The sequence below is a fragment of the Diceros bicornis genome, chromosome X (genome assembly GCF_020826845.1).
Source record: "Diceros bicornis minor isolate mBicDic1 chromosome X, mDicBic1.mat.cur, whole genome shotgun sequence".
NCBI classification, from domain to species: domain Eukaryota; kingdom Metazoa; phylum Chordata; class Mammalia; order Perissodactyla; family Rhinocerotidae; genus Diceros; species Diceros bicornis.
In genome coordinates, this window is record NC_080781.1 from 71,152,010 (window position 1) to 71,173,709 (window position 21,700).

The window sequence follows — 21,700 nt, forward strand, 5'->3', positions numbered from 1 at the left end:
AGTTCACCAGGTTGGCCATTTTGATGACTACTGTTAAATTCTAGAATTATTTTCCCCTTTTGGGAGAAAAAAATTCTGGCATGATACTTTTCCAAGAAGTCTTGGCCTAATAGACAAATAGAGGTGGAGGAACTAAGGAAAAAAGGGTGTGTGTCTCTCAAAGGGTCTAAACAAAAGGGAATAGGTTCAGAGATAGGAACCTGTTGAGGTTCATTAGAAATCCCCACTATTTGAATTGTTTTAGTAATCCAAGGCAGGGGCTGCTTTATAGTAGTGGGGCTGAGCAACAAGTGTGTAAATTAGGTGTCAATAAGGACAGAAAGAGATTCATCTCCAATCTGAAGAAATGTTTCTCCAAGCCAATTAAGAAGGAGGATTGAGAAGAGCCCCTGCAGTTCTTCAGAGCCCCGTCATTAGGAATTTGGAGGACATTAGGAAGGCTGGTTAGAGGGCTGAAGGCACCTGAAGTGCTTAAATTTGTAACCAATCTCTTTTCCAATGTCCTAGCTCTTTGCAATAATAACAAAAACTAGGAGAATTTTGATTTTGTTTAGGGGCCTTCATTTGCTGGAGTTGAAGAATAAGAATTTTAGTGGTCTTTGTTTTAGGTGACTCATCTAGGAGAGCTGCTTTGCCTGATTACCTACATCTGGAGTGGACATAGTTTTTCCCCATCCTGGTCCTTTTTACTAGAAGGGAGAGGTCCCAGCTCAGCCCATTAATAAACATACAGTTAAAAGCTACCAACATCTGGTACCAGCTGGTGGAACCAACATCTGAAGGAAGACTAGAATTTTCTTTAAAAGCAATCAAGTCTATCATAATAGTTATGAACAGGTTCATCAGGTTTTCTGCACAAGCCTGAAGTTTTTTCCAAATGACAGTCTCTGGGAAAGCCCTAGGAATTGCCTGATGAAGTCTGGTGATTGTCCAAGCCTTATCATACAGTAAGTCAGTAGATTTATTTCCTGGTTGTAATTCTAGAGATCTTTCAGAATTTTCCCAATTAGTGGTTTTCATGCAATGCTAGGTCTGGCCTTCACCAACAAGCATATGAACTAGCTGATATAAGTCAGAGAAACCAGGTTGATAAGTTTAGACGACTATATTAAATTCCTCAGCAAATCTGTGAGGATCTTTGGTTACTTTGGGAAAATCTTTGACAATGACTCACAGTTCAGCTTTAGTCCAGGGAATATAAGAAATTAAGAGTTTAGCCTTTGGATCCTTAGAAGGCTTAATTTTAAAGGGACAGTTTCTGTTATGTTCAGAGAAAGAGAGAGTGTGGAAAGGTTCAGGAAAAAGAGGAAATTCAGTGAGAGAGTTAGTATGAGGTAACTGAGGGTATAGAGGAGCTTTAGATAGTATAGGAGAGAAGGAGGAAGATGGTGTCAGAGGTGAGGCCTGAGCACAAGGAGCCAGCGGAGCCAGCGGAGAGGAACATGTTTCAAAAGCCATTTTATATTTCTTTAGTCATTTGTTTGCCTCAGTTAATCTTAAAATTTTATTTTGCAAAGAGGCAATTTTAGACTCCTGATAACTTTTGGAAGCCTCAAAACACCAATTGAAATAGGTCTTTCATTCAGTTGTGAAAATTACAGAGCTATCATGGCCCAATTTTTTTTTTGATCAGGAAGATTGACCCTGAGCCAATGTCTGTTGCCAATCTTCCTCTTTTTGCTTGAGGAAGATTGGCCCTGAGCTTACATCTCTTCCAGTCTTCCTCTATTTTTGCATATGGGATGCCGCCACAGCATAGCCAGATGTGTGATGTGTAGGTCTGTGCCTGGGATCTGAACTCATGAACCCAGGGCCACAGAAATGGAACATGCGAACTCAACCACTATGCCACTGGGCTGGCCCCCAATTTGGTTTTAAGAAAACTAAGTTTGAGAAGTTCAAAAGTTCCCCATGGTATTGGCCATTGGTATTCTAAATTACTTTGGTTAAGTTGGTCCATTTAGTTAGAAATGTGCATGAGAAATGACTGTGGTTTTTAAACATAAAATCAGCCAGGGTCCCTATAGGAGGGATGCCCTAAAAATATTTAGATAACTAGGATCATATTTCTCAGAAGTTTTTTTTTCTAGAGTAAAATAATAATTTTCAAACAGCCTAAACAGTTTAAACAGCTTATACAGCTTAAACAGCTTGCATCTCAAACAGCTTGACTATCTCAAAGAGCCTGCAGGATTAATAGCAGCACAGTTCTAAGGGAACAGCCTAATCATAAAGGAGTAAGGCTGAAGGCTGAACAGCACAGTTCTAATAGAACAGCCTAATTCCAAAGGTGTCAGGCTGAAGGCTAAACAACACAGTTCCAATGGAACAGCCTAACTCTAAAGGTGTTAGACCAAAGGCTGAAAGTACAGTTCCATTAGCACAGTTTAATCCCAAATGAGTTAGATTGAAAGTTGAAAGCGCGGTTCCATTAGAACAGCCCATTCTCAAAGGAATTAGGCTAAAGTCTGAACAGCACAGTTCCAATAGAATAGCCAGGTTCCAAAGGAATTTGGCAGAAGACTGAATGGTACAGTTACAATAAAACAGTCTCTGTTCCAGAGAAATCAGACTGAAAGCTGAGCAGCCAGTTCCAATGGAACAACCTGGTTCAAAAGAGTCAGGCCAAAGTGCCAACTGAGCACTTGTGGACAAAACAAGGCCTTAATCAGCAAAAGACAAAGCCTTAAAATAGATCCCAAATAGAGCCTGGAGAACTTCAAAATGCAAGGAAGACAGAAGCTCAGATCCAGGAGAAAGAATTGCCTTCAAAGCCCATGGTCAGCCAGAAAAGCAGTGAGCTCAATAGGCCATTTTGTGGATACTGCACCTGTTTACTCACCAACATCAGAGTTGCCAGGGTTTTCTTTGGATCTCTGTATAGGCCACCAAAATTTTGACATTAAACAAATACACAGCCAGTTATTTCTCCAGAAAAAATGGGTTTATTCAGGACCAGTAAGAATTTTAATTTGGGGTCTGCAACCGTGGCGAACCACATGCAAGTCTTGAACAACAAGGGGAAGAGAAACTCTTTTATACAGGGGAAGAGGAAGTTGAGAGGACCATTATAAGCAAAGAGTCCATTGGAGGAGACTGGGAATTCAAAGTGTAATGGACTTTCATTGGTTGAGTTGTGACAGTCTCTCATTGGCTGACCTTCTTGCCAGTCAAGAAAAGGAAGTCGTTCTTCTTCATGTTGGGCTCTGCTATTGATGTAGGGAGTGAGACTTCCCCCTTTGGCCTCCCATTTCCATTTTAAGTGAGGTTTCTGTTTATTAATTTTCACACTTACAATTATCATTGTACCCTGGGCCTCCAGCTCCTGGGTCAAAACTTGGCAAAGAGGAGAATGGCCTTGTCATCACTATAGAGGTTTATGTTTGCAAAGGCAGCACCACCTTCAGGAAATATTTGTTTCCTCTTAAGCATTATGTCCATAATTCAGAGAGTCACCTGGATAGGGCAGTATGGGTCAACTTATTAAGCTTTCTTTAAGCATGTCCATCTGAATCAAATGACCTAGAGTACATGTGTCCATACTCAATTCTGCTATTTCTAAACCAAACCAAATCAAACCAAACAACAAACCACTCTTCACTGAATTATCAGTATGAGTATTGACTAGTCTTGAATTACTATTATAAAGAGCAATTTATAACTTAAAGTAATATTTTAAGAAATACAAAGGTTTTGGTTTTTAACAAAGATGTACAGTGGCTTCCTCACAAAACTGTTGAGGCAGTTTAAAGAGGTCATTGCAAACAAAGGATATGCTCACAATGTACTGGCTGACCAGGTAAAATTTATTATGTTTTATTAACCAGCCATGACTGGAGTTCCAGTGTCACTTAATGTCACCTCCTGGATCATGGATTGGCATAACATGACATGTAGATGTGATGTCCTATTTCAGAGGGGACCTTAGGCAAAAACACAATCAAAAGTCTTCATGCCTTTAATTGGCTCTACAGCATTGAAAAATGAATCTAGAGGTACCAATGGTATAGATTAGTGGTTCTCAAACATTGAAGTATGTCAGAATCACGTGGAGAATTCATTAAAACAGAAATTTCTTGGCCCCACCCCCAGAGTTTTTGACTCTGTAGGTCTGGGGTGAGGCCTAAGAATTTGCATCTCTAACAAATTCCTAGGTGATGCTGATACTGCTGGTCTGAGGGACCACACTTTGAGAAACATTGAATTAGAACCACATATGGTAAAGAAGTTTCATGATTTTCAGAAGAGATAATATAGCATTTTATAGGACATAAATAAAAATTTAAAAGTCATGGAGACCGAGAATGACAAACACTAATTGAGCATCTACTGTGTGTGATGCACTTGCTAGATGTTTTACACAGATAGTTTATTTAATTTCATTTTGACTTCATTATCCTGATTGTTTGGATTAAAAAAAGACTTGGCAAGGTTAACTCATTTTCCCAACATCACATAGCTGTTAGCTGGCAGAGTTGAGACTCAATCAAAGGTCTGTATGCCTTCAAAGCTTATAGTTTTTATACTAGATCACATTACCAAATCAATTTTTAAAAAATATACATAAATATGATTTTTTTTGGCTTAGAGAGGCAATATTATTTAGTGGAAGTGCAGTGAAGTGAGTGCTAGGACAATCAGCCTCCAGCCCTGACTCTGCCGCTAATTTCATCCATTGATCCATCAGTTTATGTACCCATCCCCTCACCCATCCATCCATCTATCCATCATCCACTAATCAATTCTTCTATCCATTTGCTCATTCATAAAACACTATTTGAGCACTCATATTGGTTTACCCCCTCATTATGTGTGAATACTTTCCCTTCTTTAGGCCTCACTTTTCTCATATGTGCAATGAGAGGGTTGGACTAGATGATTTCTAAGGTTGCTTACATTCTTTAAAACTAGGTGATACCCAAAGTTCCTCTTTCTTCAACAATAAAAAATTGCAAATCTTTGAAGGGAAATAAAATGTTATCCCTCATAAAAATGAATTCAGAGGAAAATCCTTGTGTGGTTATGGAGCATTACTTATATGTGAAAAACACATCTTTCTGTTAGCACTGCAAAAATATCTCATTAATTAAAATTGGGGCATAGTTGAAGACTGTGGTAATTGTAGCAAAGCTATTTTTAAATATTTCGTGAATAAAAATTTTTCAAAAAGCTTAATTTTCTAGATTCTAACAAGTTTAAGAGAACTCAAGCACCAAGTGCTTTATACTTAAGAAATCATTAAAACCAAATGCAAAATTTGTGACCACCTAATACTTAGAAGAGTTTGAATTTTAAGTTTTCAAGATATATTGAATAATATTCTTTTACTATTTTATGAAGAGAACTTTTCATTTAATCTGGGAAAATATCCTTTGCTCAAATTTCTTTCTTTCTAATTGCTTTGTGCACTTAAGAAACTCTTAAGAGGATCAAATGCAAAACTAACAAAAAAACACAATACAATAACAACAAAAAGCAGCACAAATGGAACCATGTGAGTGGGGATTGTGCGAAGTCAGTGATATTCCAGTTTTTGCAAGTGAATGCCAGATTTGTCTGGGATTGAGTTACAGCATGAAATGATCTTATTCCTTACACAGATCTTGCATTTTGGGTTAGGTATGGCAATGAAATGAGTAAGAATTTTTGCCATATCTGTGCCTATAGCTCTAGTTGTAGAACTTCAAAGATTTACCAATCTAAATTAGTTCAGAATTTACAACTTTATCATTCTTATGTAGTCAATGAAAGTAAAAATATTTATGAAAACCGCAATGCCAAGTAGCCAAGGAGGCTTCATATTTGAGCCCATTTTTAAATTACATTTGATATATATCAAGATGGAAGATTCATTATCTGAGACATTTCCAGAGCCAGAGTCATTTGAGTAATTTTGTGAATTGTATTTGTCCTCTTTTCTAATAACTCTTTGCCATTGTTGATGCTTCCAAAGAAAGAACAAACTAAACCCGAGATGTTACAGAGAAGTATACTCACTAGGGAGAAAGAAAGAACTTGATTGAAAAATGCATTTCAGTTGTCTTTTGACTTTGATGGAAGAGTTGTCACAAGAAACAGACATTCTCTGAAAATTCAGAAAATGCTTAGACTCTTGGGAGTTGCCTATGATTTCAACAGAATGTTAACAAAGTATTTTCAGAGATGGGTTGTTATCATCAATTGATGACATGCCCCAAATACTGTTTCTTCTTTAAGGAGAAATTCATTTTTGTTTTCCTTAGAGAATATATTTCTTCACTGAAGATAATACCCATACTCCTGTCACAACAACATAGATTCAGGAAAAATGCTATAGCATTGGAGCTTACTTTTAAATATTCAGAGTAAGAAAAAGGAGAACAAATTTGTGCTGACCCTCAAAGGGAAAAGTTGGCAGCACACTAAATATTCTTTGTAAAATAAAACAATTGGAGAAACACTATGTCCTTCCATTGGTTCAGTTTTGATAGCAATTATGATTTTCAATAGTTGTGGGAGAACAAAAATGCTCTGCTGATTTTGGAAGAAAATGAATTGATTTAGATGTTCAATGAACAACAGATGACTCGGAGTAGTGCTCTTGTTTGCCCTGTACTCACAATTATCACTGTACTTTACCCTGAGTTCTCAATATAGTGAAAACAAATGGATTTTCCACAGGTAGAATAACGAATCTCATTATATTTTAATTTTTCATCATGGTTAAAAGGTACTGCAATTATAAAACTAAAAGAACTCCATCTAGCCAAGTGCTTTGACATAGGTTGGGAATTAAATGATGGATTTTTAAAAAATATGTAGGATTTAAACTGTAACTCCTAAATGCTAGTCCTAATATTGATTCATGGCCAGGTCTTGAGGAACAGGCTTAATCTCATTTTTTTTGTTTTGCTTTCATTTAGATTTTTAACTTCCTTTTATTCAAATTTTTATTTGCTCAATGAGATAACAGTCTAGGACTATGTGTTTTGGGTGGGACATTTCAACTAGCTTCAGAAGTTTGTATTCATAAAGACATGTCCAAATTTATCCAGGAATTTCCTAATTATTTTTACTAATGGTAAATGAAAACATGCCATGGAGGATTTAGTTTCCTTCCATGGATGTTAGTGTGGATATCTGGATTTCAAAAAGTAGACGATTAAACTGTCCATAAAGTCTCAGTTTTAAATTCAATATGATGTGGTAGAAAGAACATTAAATCTTGAGCAAATCACTTAATTTCTTTGGGCCAGAGTTTTCTAATTTGTCAAATGGAATAGCAGCAACTTTCCACTAACTTCCAGGGATGTTACAAAGATCAAATGAGGGGAAATGGGAATACGTTTTATAAAGTATAGGTTCTATTTAACTATAAAATTTATTAATTTTATATATATAATATTTATAACATTTATATTTATTCCATAACCTTTTTGGTTGGAAGAAACATTCTAGTCTAATCCTGTCATATCACAGATAAGGAATCTGTAACACAAAGAGGTTTAATATCTTAACAAGATCGTCTGGCTAGTAAGTCACAGAGCCAGAACTAGAACTCAATTGATTTGATCCTTACTGTAGAGCTCCAAAAACTTAAGAGTTATAAAGGCTAGAGGAACTTAAACTCTTAAATCTCTATATAATGTTTGAACACACTCTCCCATGCCTCAAAAAGTCCAATCTCTGCTTGATCACTTCTATGGATGGAAGACATTATAATTTAAAGAAACATTCTATTTTTGTGGGAAAATACTCACATGGAAGTGAAAGCTTCATATTTCTTTATAACTTCTACATACTAGTTCTTGTTTTGCTCTCTCAGGCTGAAAGAAATAAGCTCAGTTCCTTTTCCCATGACAGACCTTGGAATATTTGAAGGTAACTACTGTGTCCCAACCTTTTCTGTTCTGCAGGCAAAACAGCTAAATTTCCTCTGGCTGACCATTTATAATTTTTATTTTTATTTTTGTGAGGAAGATTGGCTCTGAGATAACATCTGTTGCCAATCCTCCTCTTTTTTGCTGAGGAAAATTGGCTCTGAGCTAACAAGTGTGCACATATTCCTTTATTTTGTATATGGGACACCACCACACATGGCTTGATGCGTGGTGCATCAGTCCGCGCCCAGGATTCGAACCTGCGAACCCCAGGCCACTGAAGCAGAGCATGTGAACTTAACTGCTAGGCCATCGGGCCAGCCCCGTATAATTTTTATTTTTTTAAGTAGTTTGTTCAGCACTTGCTGTATATCAGGCACTGTGCTGCATGCTGAGGATATTAAGATGAATAATATCCAATCTCTGCCCTCAAAGAGCTCTAGGTAGAGAGACAAAGAAAAAAGTCAATAGCCGTGCAGTAAGTGCTGTCATGGAGGTAAGCATAGGGTGCACACAGGAACAAACCACAACCTAAGGAGGGGTAGAGGATGTTAGAAATGTTTACCAAAGGTGACAATGTGCTTTGGCTGAGAAACAAAATTGGGATGGAAGTATGGGAAAGCAAGAAACATTTGGGGCAATTGTTAGTTGGTCAGCATGGTTGGAGAGAAGAGTCTTTGTGGATACACAACAAAAGGTAACATTGAACAACTTAGGCAGAACCATATCACAGTGGGTTTTCAAGTTTCCTCACCCTTTGAGTGCGTACCTGTCAAACCATAGATTCCAGAATTGAACACAGAGTTCCATTTATGGAAACCCTTCTCAATGCAGACTAAGATTTCACTCATTTTTTTTTGGCAGATCCTGTTGAATTACATTGATCTTATAGCCACTGAAACAACAATAGTTGTTGTTACACACAGTGCTACTAAACCAACCCTTCCTTGATCCTGCTCTTGTATAGTTGGCTGTTTATACTTGTGTGCAGGATTTTACATTTTTCCTCCTGTTATATTTTACTCAGTTTTCCTGTCTGACAAGGTCTTTTTTATCCTGATTCTCTCATAGGATGTATTTCTTCTTTCTTCCTGCTTCATGTTATCCATTGCTTCCTTTATACCATGGTGACTTTTATTTTATTGGTGTCAAAATTTCTTTCACTTTTTGCAAATACTACCAAAGCATTTTAAATACATAAGCTGATATTTTGACAATAATTTTACCATTTCTCCCCAAGTATATGGGAAAGGGCGATTTTAAAAAAATCATTAACCTTTGGGAGAAAGGAATTGACTTTTGTTTGAAGTAAGGAAAGTATTTGGCACACAGAGACAATCAAGTTGTTATTTCTGAAAACTTGTGGCATAATTAGAGATAGAGACTATGACCCCTAATTCTCCTTCTAATGATAGTTTCTCTGCCTTGTTAAAGCTAAATATCATTGACTGTGTCATTGCTTTACTTTCAATTAGTATATTTGACAAAGTACAAATAATAAACACATGATTACTTGAAATGTTCTTATGCATCTATGAGTTTATTAAGTGATTATATGGGCAAAATTAAGGGTGATATGAAAATGTTGAAGCATGAGGCCTTGTGGCCTTTCTCCATGTCAACAGAGTTAACCATGAAAACATGTTTTACCAGCACAAAGCACAAAGGGACATTGTAAATGACGAAGACCAGTCGTTACTCTCTTAAACTCCACCACATGCCTTACAGCTTGTGCAGACACTTCACAGAATGTAACTCTCCATTATCTTAGAATGGAAACTTGTGGAGCTCGAAGGGCCTCTGAAGAGTATCTAATCTAATACTTCAATGTTTAGAGTACAATCCAGTGCCCAAAATGGGGAAATAACTTGGTCGAAGTGCAGTTTCTCAGAGAGGTCAAGCAATTCTCTGAACTCAAAGTTGTCCCATTTGGTCAGCTTTAGATTTAGATCATATACATAGATTTTACACTTCCTGCCTAGAAATGACTCTGGTCAGGCAATCCTATATGTAATAATGCCAGTATTAAAATATCTCTTGACTTGGGATTGGAGACATCAGGGGTGAGTGTAAAGAGTGATCCAAAATTTTTTGTGTGTACCTGTGCTACAGATAGGTTAAGATCAGTGAACAGACTCTTCGATTTGTGTTTCCATCAACTTTGGTTTTGTAAACCAACTGGGAAATCACTATACATCATTGAATCCCAACAAAATATGCCTCTTATTCCCAGGAAATATTTTTTCTCTTCAGTGGAGAGAAAAACTAAATTTGTTTTTGGAGGAGTCAGAGATCCTGTCTCAATTCAAATTCAATTTGGGCTAGAGAAAGCCCTAAGCACTCCCTAAGAAAACTCTCTTTCGTGTACTGGAGTTGGGTGTAGACTGGAGTCTAGACTTAAGAACTGGCAACCCATGACCTGTTTTATCAGCAATAGCATAGGGGCTGATTTAATAGCAGCCTCTGCTCTCTCTGCCTTCTGGTGGAGCCTTGCCTTAACAGTGTCTTCATTTTTCCCATTCAGCAGAATTGATTACATTTTGCTTTGCCAGTGGCTTGTAAGAATTGGCAGTTATAAGAACTCTTTTACCTGTTTCCTATCAGAAAAATGTTGACAGATTATCAACACTTGGCATAATTATGACAAATAGTCAGGGATATTTTTTGGGTAGCATAGATAAGTACCCTTTGCTCAGTATTTATTGTGTCTGAGGCCCTTTATATGCGTTGTCTCATTTTTCCTCACAATAGTCTTATGAGGTAGTAGTTTTACTCCCCTTTAACAGATGAGAAAATTGAGACTGAGAGAGGATAAGTAACTTGTCCAAGGATATATAGCTTATTAGTGGTGGAGCAGGTATTCAAACCCAGGTCTGTCTGATTCCAGCATTTAAACTCTTAAGTACAACCATGCTGTCTCCAAATTGGGAAAACTGACAAAATTTGGTGTTCTGTCTACAGAATCTGTATTTGAGTAGTGGGTTGGAACACAAAAATAAGAGCTTCATGAATCTGTTGAGATACATAGTAAATGTAGTAGAAAGGGCACAGTCCTTAGAATCCAGGAGAACTTGGTTTGAATCTCAGCTCTGTCAATTACTAGCTGTGTGACCTTAAGTAAGTCAGTTAACCTCTCTGAGCCTGATATTCTTTATCTATAAATTGGAAATAAAAATACTTACCTCATAGGGTTACAATAGGTATTAAACGAGATGATAAATGTTAAGTGCTTATAAAATAGAAAATACTGAACTTACGGTAACTGCTAGCATTACATTTGTTGACATTATTATTGTTGTTATTATTAAAGTTTAATCAGATTGGGAGATAGGGAGAGTATCAGGATGAGGAGCCTACTCCAGATTTCATTGTTTTGGGCTCCTTACCCCTGCATAATGTTGACTCTGCATGGAGGTGGCCTTCATAGAAGATTTGCAGAATAGTCAATATACTTTCCTGCTCTGAGCAAGTGCTCATTTGGGTACAGGGATTTAGGGACTTTTCAACAGTTTCAAGAAATAATAAGTTCCTACTATATGTATGGCATTGTGAGTGATACAAAGAGGTGTATAACTGTCATCGAGCAATTCATATGTTATCCCATTTCATCCTGTTCATTCGCTTAACAGACATTTAATGAACAACTATAGTATTCAAGGCACTGTGCTAAATAGGCTGTGGCTGAGGTAGAAAATAAATAAATAAATAATATATATGAGATCTTGGCCCCTGTTTCCATGGAGCCCTACATTCTAGGTTGAAAGGTGCCTTAAGAGAGGTCAATACGTGGGGCAATGAGAAATCAGAAAAGGAAGTGATGGCTTTTTGCTGGAACTGAGTGAGTGGAGGAGGTAGCATTTCAGTTGAATCCTCATGATTTAACGATAAGAGAGGGAAGGGACTAGATGATTTTTTTTTTGTGAGGAAGATCAGCCCTGAGCTAACATCCATGCCAATCTTCCTCTTTTTTTTTTGCTGAGGAAGACCGGCCCTAAGCTAACATCTATTGCCAATCCTCCTCCTTTTTTTTTTTCCCCTTTTTCTCCCCAAAGCCCCAGTAGATAGTTCTATGTTATAGTTGCACATCCTGCTAGTTGCTGTATGTGGGACTCTGCCTCAGCATGGCCCGACAAGTGGTGCGTTGGTGCGCGTCCGAGATCCGAACCCAGGCCGCCAGTAGCGGAGCGCACACACTTAACCGCTCAGCCATGGGGCTGGCCAGGGGACTAGATGATTTTTACCCTATTCTTTTTAACCCTGCATAATTTATTTTTCTATTTTGAAGCGCAGTATAATGTAACAATTACAAGTGCAGGCTCTGGAGCCAGATAGTCTAGGTTCAAATCCTGGCTCAGCCACTTACTTATTTGTTCTGTGACTTGATGTCTTCATCTGACAAATGAGATAACAACAGAGATAACAACACCTGATAGGGTGTTTCTAAGATTAAATGAGATAAAAGCACATAAAGCACTTATCACAGTGCCTATTACACATCAAATGCTTAATAAATATGAACTGTTTCTGTTATTATTACTAGGTCTTTGATACTGAATATAGCTGACATGTTTAATCTTTCAGCGCCCTATAAGTGAAATATTTATGAATCACTATACTTTAAGGAAGACTATGGAACATGTAACAGGAAGGGTACAAAGATGAGTGCTAAGACAGAAGTGCTTTGCTGTTCCCTCAATAAAGGCATAGTGAGGCACTGGCAAAAGACCACCATGTGGAGCTTGCCTTATGTCCTTGTTTGAAACTCATTTTAACTCCACGCCTAGCACACAGTATATGCTCAATAATTCTTGCTGAACGATTTCATAAACAAATAAATTTTGTTTTATTTTACTATTTTGTATTGAAGGGGGAAGGTGTTTAAAATTTCCCAACCTGCTCTGATCAGAGATGTGCTTCCCTGAAGTGATTCTTTTAGTTTGCAGAATATAATTAATTATCATTCCACAGTCTTTCAGTAATCATACCTCAGAAAACATTTGAATAGAGCCTGAAAAAGCATAAAATAAAAATGTTTAATTTTACCTTTCTCTCTTTCTGTATGTAATGAGATGTGCAAAGGACAGAACATCTAAATTTGATTTATTAGGTTTCCCCTTTCTACAGTGATTCAAATGAACATTGAAATCATACCAGAATACCAGATTTTAGAGACAGATGCAGGGAAATGCAATTATCATTGACTGTAAGCTCCTTAAGGGTAGAATTCAGATCTGGATTACTTTACTCTTCCTGTAACCTGGCACTGGCTCTTTCTCCTTGAAGGCACTGATGACTAACTATTGAATGAAAAAATACATTTAACATGTAGTGCTTCACAGGACCAAATCTCAACCCTGGTTGGTGTAGGGTTGAAGGAAGTGAAAATGGGGGACAATGAAAAGGAAGAAAAAGAACCCAGAAAAGAAAACTCGAGAGTGCTGACATAAAACTTGGCTGACTTCTGAAATCTAACAGAGGGCTTGTTCTAGATAGAATAATTGCACTGGTGATATATGTGAGCACCTGAGCAGAAGAGCAGGCAGCAATGAACTGGAAGATCTAATGATGTATGTACTCTATAAACAAAACCAAAGGTTTAGGTCTAATTTTAAACCCATTACTCTTTCCAACATTCCTTTATAGCAAGTCGTCTATGAATCTGAAGTGGTTGTCTGCTTGATTCTGTTTCCAATATGATTCAGCAGTGATTGACTTTGTTATAACACTTCAACATTTCTTTTCATCTCATTTCTTCTCATCTTAAGTCACTTTAATTCTAAGCAGGGTTTAAGACTCCAATTTTTCATGTGTCACAACAAACACTGAAAATTCTTTTCTCTCTGGCTTATGGAAAATTGTTGACTTGGACAACACTAATGCCTTCCAGCTGTGGTAACTATTCATGTGCTAAACTAAAGATGGTGATACAAATGAGGCTAAAATATCCTTCCTGGGAAACTATAGGCCTGGATTTTGGGAAACAAGCAAATGACTGGGCAATTAACCTGGATTTTTCCATTTTTCCACATGTAGATCTATATTTTCTTTTGCTAGGAAAAGATAAAGTACAGAATAATGTGGAAAACCTTCCCCTATAACACTTGCAGTCTGGTTACACATCTTGCCATCACTTTCCTCTCTTTCTATAGCTTTGGATTTCTTTGTCTCTTGGGTTTTGGGGGAGCTGTAGGTGAGACTTTGTACCTCCTGCTATAAAAGTAATTGACATAGCATATGTCTGAATCTCTGTCAACATCCCTCATTAGCTTCGTATTATTTTATTCTTTCCCCAAATTTTCTGCATTAACAAAGATTGATGTTCATGGCTAAACTGTAATACACTGGATTCTCTGTCTTCACTATTTCCAGCATGCGGTCTTGGCCAACTTGTAAAAGCAGCACAGTTGGAGCTCAGTTCAGCCTTCACTTTCAGGTCCACAGTGATCTCATACTCTCCACATTCTCTTGTTCCACTATCAAGATGGACTTTTTCTAAGGAATCTAATAAATGGACATGCACTGAGACGTAACTAAGGGGAAAATCTGGCTGGATTATCTCTTCTAGGATGGATTTACATTTTCTCAAAGGTTCAAGCTTTAAACCAAAAGATGGACTTGCTAATGATACAATTTCTATTTGCGATGTTTTTTTCCCGTGGCCATTGGCAATTTGCTTCATCTGTGTACACAAAGAACTGTTCCCAACTGGAGGATTCTCTACTCTTTCCTTTTGTGTTCAACCTTCTTTCTAATTTTTAGTCCCAATTTATTAGGCTTTGTTTGGCCTTTCTCAATGTGTCCCTTTCAGAGAGTGCAGGAGAGATGAACATGAAGGAGAAACTCGGCAGTAAGACTACCTGGATTAGAATCTGGGTTCCACCATTTACTTACTATGTGATTTTGGACAAATTACTTAGCCCCTCTATATTGAGTTTCCTAATCTGTAAAATAGAGATAATAGTAATCCTTACCTCATAAAGTTGTTCTGAGGAATAAGTAAGAAAATATATAAAAAGATCTTAGAACAGTGCTTGCCAAATAGTATGCATTATATTAGTGATAGCAATTATTTTTATTATATTCCAACCTTCCCTTTTCACTTGGGAAAGGCACTAGAGGAAAGTAAGACTGAATAATAGCAAGATTGTAGCTCATAAGTCCCTTAGAAGGAACTGTAAATATTCCTATATCCTACTCTCTTCTCCTTCGGCCTAACAGCAGTCATATTCCTATTTCTTCTATCCTTTATCTCTTCAGAAATTTCAAGCCCCTCACCCATTTTCATGTCTTTCCTTGTCCTGAATTCCAACAGCTTTAGCAACCAAATTTTTCCCTCTTCATATGCTTTTCTGTTCACTTGACTTATCTATCGTTGTTATTATTCACTAATCTTCAGGATAGTAGGACATCATCAGGGCCTTTCTGCCTTAGTTATTTTCCAGTGGGAGTCCTTGGGTCAACCTCTTATAGTATTTGTGCTTAAAACATGAGAGTAGTTGTCCTATTTCTGTCACAGATTATTAACTAGCCTAGGCAATTGAATCAGATGTATGTATTATATCATTGTTTTATCAGAAACCATACCAGTCTTCCAATTAATTCTGGGGAGGGATTTTTTAGAAAGGCGGTAATGTAGATGGTTGGTGGAATCTTTTACCCCAATAGAGTTGTCTTGAGGCTGATTGCAAGACTCACCACTCTATCAGAGCTCTTTTCCTTGTGAAATGTTTTAATGAATCTTACATGAATCTCGTTATGGTCAAAGATCCCTGATGTTTTTATAGGAGCAGCTACTTTTCATTTCATTGAAGACATAATCTCATTGGGATGAGAGAATTATGGACTCAGGTGGAAACTGGGGTACTGCTAACCTTAAATTCCCCTAGTAAAGTTATTGTGTGTGTGTGTGTATGTGTATGTGTATACTTTCCTTCACAGTGAGATTCCCAGCAAACATACAAAAAAGGTACATGGCAGAATTAACCTGTTTATAGTTCTGGTTGTACATCTATGGGTTGGGGGGTTCATGCCCCAAGGGGTGCTGGTATGTCATTTGTAACACAGGAGTTGGGAAATGCTAGCCACACTCCTTAACTGTAATGGAATAGTTAATCTATGAGATGACAGAGCTAACATCTCACCCCATTTCTATGTCAATGGACAGAATGTCTACTTAAAACAAGAACAATTTCTTTGTTGGCAGAAATGGAATCATCAGTAAAAGTGGGAAACCAGCAGCTGGAAAATCTGCACGTGGAAAAACAAATGACTGTGGGCAGCAGAAATTAGTTACCTTGGCAGATACTAGACATGTCCCATACTCATTCAAGGCATACTTAATGTGAAACTTTAGCTTGTCCTAAGCAAAGCCATATGTTCATTATGAAAGACAAGGAAAGTTAAACAACATTTTGAAAGTTAGGACTGTTGCTTGTAATCAAGAATGGATATCAAATGTTTCCTGATATGAACAACAGTTGAATGAAAATATATGTGATATATACAGAAAAGATTAATGAAGAAAGTGAAGAAACTCAGACACTTTGCATTTTTAACATACATCTCACATACATTTGTCCCCAAGACATCAAAAAAAGGTCAGGAAGAAGTAGACTTAGTTTTAGTTCACTACAAAATATACCCTGTGAAAACATATTTTATACTCTCTGTAGTTGATAATACTCTATTTACATAATTTCAGAAGCAATTAAACATTTGAGATCAAAGTGGTCAAAATTGTAATTTATTTTTATTGAGGTATAATAGACATACATTAAATTACTTTCAGGTGTACAACATAATCATTAAATCTTTGTATATATTGTGAAATGATCACCACAATAATTCTAGTTAACACCCGTCCCAATACATAGTTACAGAATTTTTTTTTCTTGTGATGAGAACTTTTAACATCTACTCTTAGCAACTTTCAAATATGCAATACAGTATTGTTAACTATAGTCACCATGCTGTATATTACATCCTCATTTATTTCATAACTAGAATTGTAGCTTTTTAAAAAATTATTTTATTGAGGTCGGTTGGCTTACAAAATGTGTAAATTTCAGGGGTACATCACTGTATTTCCCTTTCTGTATAGACTGCATCATATTCACTACCAGCAATCCAGTTTTTTTTTTTTTTTTTTTGAGGAGATCAGCCCTGTGCTAACATCCGCCAATCCTCCTCTTTTTTTGCCGAGGAAGACGGCCCTGGGCTAACATCCGTGCCCATCCTCCTCCACTTTATATGGGACGCCACCACAGCATGGCTTGCCAAAGCAGTGCGTCGGTGCGCGCCCGGGATCCGAACCAGCGAACCCCGGGCCGCCGCAGCGGAGCGCGTGCACCCAACGCTTGCGCCACCGGGCCGGCCCCTCCAGCAATCCAGTTTTTATCCATCACCATTCACATGTGTCCCTTTATCCCTTTCACCCTCCCCCCAACCTGTTCTCCTCTGGTAACCACTAATCTGTTCTCCTTATCTATGTGTTCGTTTGTTTATCTTCCACACATGAATGAAATCATATGGTATTTGTCTTTCTATGTCTGACTTGTTTTGCTCAGCATAATACCGTTGAGGTCCATCCACATTGTCGCAAATGGCACAATTTTGTCATTTTTTATGGCTGAGTAGTATTCCATTGTATCTATAGCCACATCTTCTTTATCCATTCATACGTTGATGGGCACTTGGGCTACTTCGACGTCTTAACTATTGCGAATAATGCTGCAATGAACATGGGGTGCATAAATATTTTTGAATTATTGATTTCATGTTCTTTGGATACGGTATTTCTAATTTTTTGAGAGATCTCCATACTGTTTTCCATGGTGGCTGCACCAGTTTGCATTCCCACTGGAAGTGTGAGGGTTCCCTTTTCTCCACATCCTCTCCAACACTTCTTATTTCTCGTCTTCTTAATTTCAGCCATTCTGTCAGGCATGAGGTGATATCGCATTGTAATTTTGATTTACGTTTCCCTAATTATTGGTGATGTTGAACACCTTTTCATGTGCCTGTTGGCCATCTGTATATCTTTGAAAAACTGTTCATATCCTCTGTTCATTTTTTGATCAAGTTGTTAATTTTCTTGTTATTGAGTTGTAAGAGTTCTTTATATATTTTGGAAATTAACCCCTTGTCAGATATATGATTTGCAAATATTTTCTCCCAGTTGGGGAGTTGTCTTTTCATTTTGTTCATGGTTTCCTTTGCCTTGCAGAAGCTTTTTAGTCTGCTGTAGTCGCATTTGTTTATTTTTTCTTTTGTTTCCCTTGCCTGAGTAGACATGGTATTGGAGAAGATACTGCTAAGGCTAATGTCAAAGAGTTTACTGCCTATATTTTCTTCTAAGAGTCTTATGGTTTCAGGTCTTACATTCAAGTCTTTAATACATTCCGAGTTAATTTGTTGTGCATGGTGTAAGATTATGGTCTACTTTCATTCTTTTGCATGTGGCTGTCCAGTTTTCCCAACACCATTTATTGAAGAGACTTTCCTTTCTCCATTGTATGTTCTTGGCTCCTTTGTCAAAGATTAACTGTCCATAGATGTGTGGTTTTATTTTGGGGGTCTCAATTCTGTTCCATTGATCTGTGTGTCTGTTTTTGTACCAGTACCATGTTGTTTTGATTATTATAGCTTTATAGTATATTTTGAAGTCAGGGATTGTGATACCTCCAGCTTTGCTCTTTTTTCTCAGAATTTCTCTAGCTATTCAGGGTCTTTTGTTGTTCCACATAAATTTTAGGATTCTTTGTTCTAGCTCCATGATGAATGTCATTGGGATTTTGATTGGGATTGCATCGAATCTATAGATTGCTTAGGTAATATGGACATTTTAACTATGTTTATTTTTGCAATCCATGGAGGATGGAATATCTTTCTATTTCTTTATGTCTTCTTCAATTTCTTTCAATAATATCTTGTAGTTTCTGGTGTATAGTTCTTTCACCTCCTTGGTTAAATTTATTTATTCCTAGGTATTTCATTCATTTTGTTGTAATTGTAAATGGGAATGTATTCTTGATTTATCTTTCTGCTAGTTCATTTTTAGTGTATAGAAATGCAACTGATTTGAAATGTTGATTTTGTACTCTGCAACTTTACTGTATTCATTGATTATTTTTAAAAGTATTTTGCTGGATTCTTTAGGGTTTTCTATATATAGAATTTGTCATCTTCAAGTAGTGTCAATTTTACTTCTTCTTTTCCTATTTGGGTACCTTTTATTTCTTTTTCTTGCCTAATTACTCTGACTATACCCTCTAGTACTATGTTGAATATGAGTGGTGAGAGTGGACATCCTTGTCTTCTTCCTGTTCTCAGAGGAATGGTTTTCAGTTTTTCTCCATTGAGTATTATGTTGCCTGTGGGTTTGTCATATATGACCTTTGCTATGTTGAGGTACTTTCCTTCTATACCCATTCTTTATTAAGGAAGATTTGCCCTAAGCTAACATCTGTTGCCAATCTTCCTCTTTTGCTTTTTTCTCCCCAAAGCCCCAGTACATAGTTGTATAGCCTAGTTGTAGGTCCTTCTAGGTCCTTCTATGTGGGACGCTGCCTCAGCATGGCTTGATGAGCAGTGAGTAGGTCCACACCCAGGATCCAAAACAGCAAACACCAGGCTGCCAAAGCAGAATGAGTGAACTTAACCACTACAACACTGGGTCAGCCCTGTACCCATTTTATTGAGAGTTTTTATCATAAATGGATGTTGGATCTTGTCAAATACTTTCTCTGTATCTATTGAGATGATCATGTGATTTTTATTCCTCATTTTGTTCATGTGGTGTATCACATTGATTGATTTGTGGATGTTGAACCATCCCTGCATCCCTAGAATAAATCCCACTTGATCTTGGTGTACGATCCCTTTAATGTACCGTTTTATACAATTTGCTAATATTTTTTTGAAGATTTTTGCCTCTATGTTTATCAGTGATATTGGCCTATAATTTTCATTTTTTGTGTTGTCCTCATCTGGTTTTGGTATCAGGGTAATGCTGGCCTTATAGAATGAATCAGGAAGCATCCTATCCTCTTCAATATTTCGGAATAGATTGAGACGGAGAGATATTAAATCTTCTCTGAATGTTTGGTATATTTCACCCAAGAAGCCATCTCGTCCTGGACTTTTGTTTTTTCAGAAGTATTTGATTGCTGTTTCGATCTGTTTACTTGTGATTGGTCTATTCAGATACTCTATTTCTTCTTGATTCAGTTTTGGAAGGTTGTATGATTCTAAGAATTTATCCATTTCTTCTAGGTTATCCAATTTGTTAGCATGTACCTTTTCATAGTATTCTCTTATAATCTTTTGTATTTCTGTGTTGTCCATTGTAATTTCTCCTCTTTCATTGCTGATTTTATTTATTTGAGCCTCCTCTATTTTTCTTAGTGAGTCTGGCTAAGGGTTTTTTCAAGGTTTTTTTAATCTCAAAAAAACAGCTCTTAGTTTCATTGATCCTTTCTGTTGTTTTTTAAGTCTCTATTTCACTTATTTCTGCTCTGATTTTTATTTCCCTCCTTCTACTTACTTTTGCCTTCTTTTTTCTTCTTTTTCTAGTTCTTCTAGGTATAGTGTAACATTGCTTATTTGAGATTTTTTTTGTTTGTTGACGTATGACTATATTGCTATAAATTTCCCTTTTGGTAGGACTTTTGCTACATTCTGTAAGAGTTGGTATGTTGTGTTTTCATTTTCATTTGTATTCAGGTATTTTTTGATTTCTCCTTTGATTTCTTCATGGATCCTATGGTTGTTCAGTAGCATGTTGTTTAGTCTCCACATATTTGTGAGTTTCCCAGCTTTTTTCTTGTAGTTGATTTCTAATTTCATAGCATTGTGGTCAGAAAAGATGCTTGATATGATTTCAATCTTCTTAAATGTATTGAGGCTTGCTTTGTTTCCTAACATATGGTCTATCATTGAGAATGTTCCATGTGTACTTGAGAAGAATGTATGTTGTGCTGTTTTTGGTTGGAATGTTCTATCTGTATCTACTAAGTCCATATGGTCTACTGTTTCATTTAAGTCCACTGTTTCCTTGTAATTTTCTATCTAGGTGATCTATCCATTTGCGTAAACAGGGTGTTAAGGTCCCCTACTATTAGTGTGTTCCTGTCAATTTCTCCCTTTAGGTCTGTTAATACTGGCTCTATATACTTAGGTGCTCCTGTCTTAGATGCATATATATCATTAAGTGTTATGTCTTCTTGGTGGAATGCCCCTTTTATCATTATATGATGCCCTTATTTTTCTCTTGTTATCTTTATTATCTTGAAGTCTGTTTTGTTTGGTGTAAGTATGGCTACTCCTGTTTTCTTTTGCTTGTCATTTGCTTGAACCATCACCTTCCCTCCCTTTACTCTGAGCCTGTGTTTGTCTTTAGAGCTGAAATCTGTTTCCTAGAGGCAGCATATTATTGTGTCTTTGTGTGTGTGTGTGTGTGTCTTGTTTTTTAATCCACTCAGCCACTCTGTGTCTTTTGTTTGGTAAATTCAACCCATTTACATTTAGAGTGATTATTGATATGTGAGAGCTTAATACTGACATTTTATCTTTTGTTTTCTGGTTTTTCTATACTTCTATTGTTTCTTTTCCCTTGTTTTTCTGTCTGCCATTTCAGTTTGGTGGTTTGCTGTGATATTTTTATCTATTTTCTCTTTATTTATGCTTTGTAACTCTGATCTGATTTTTTTCTTTTGCGGTTACCTGAGGTTTGCATAAAAGATCTCATAGATGAGATAGTCCTTTTTCTGATAGCCTCTTATCTCAATTAGTCTATTCAGGTTCCATCCCTTTCCTCTTCCCCTTCTATGCTTTTGTTGTCA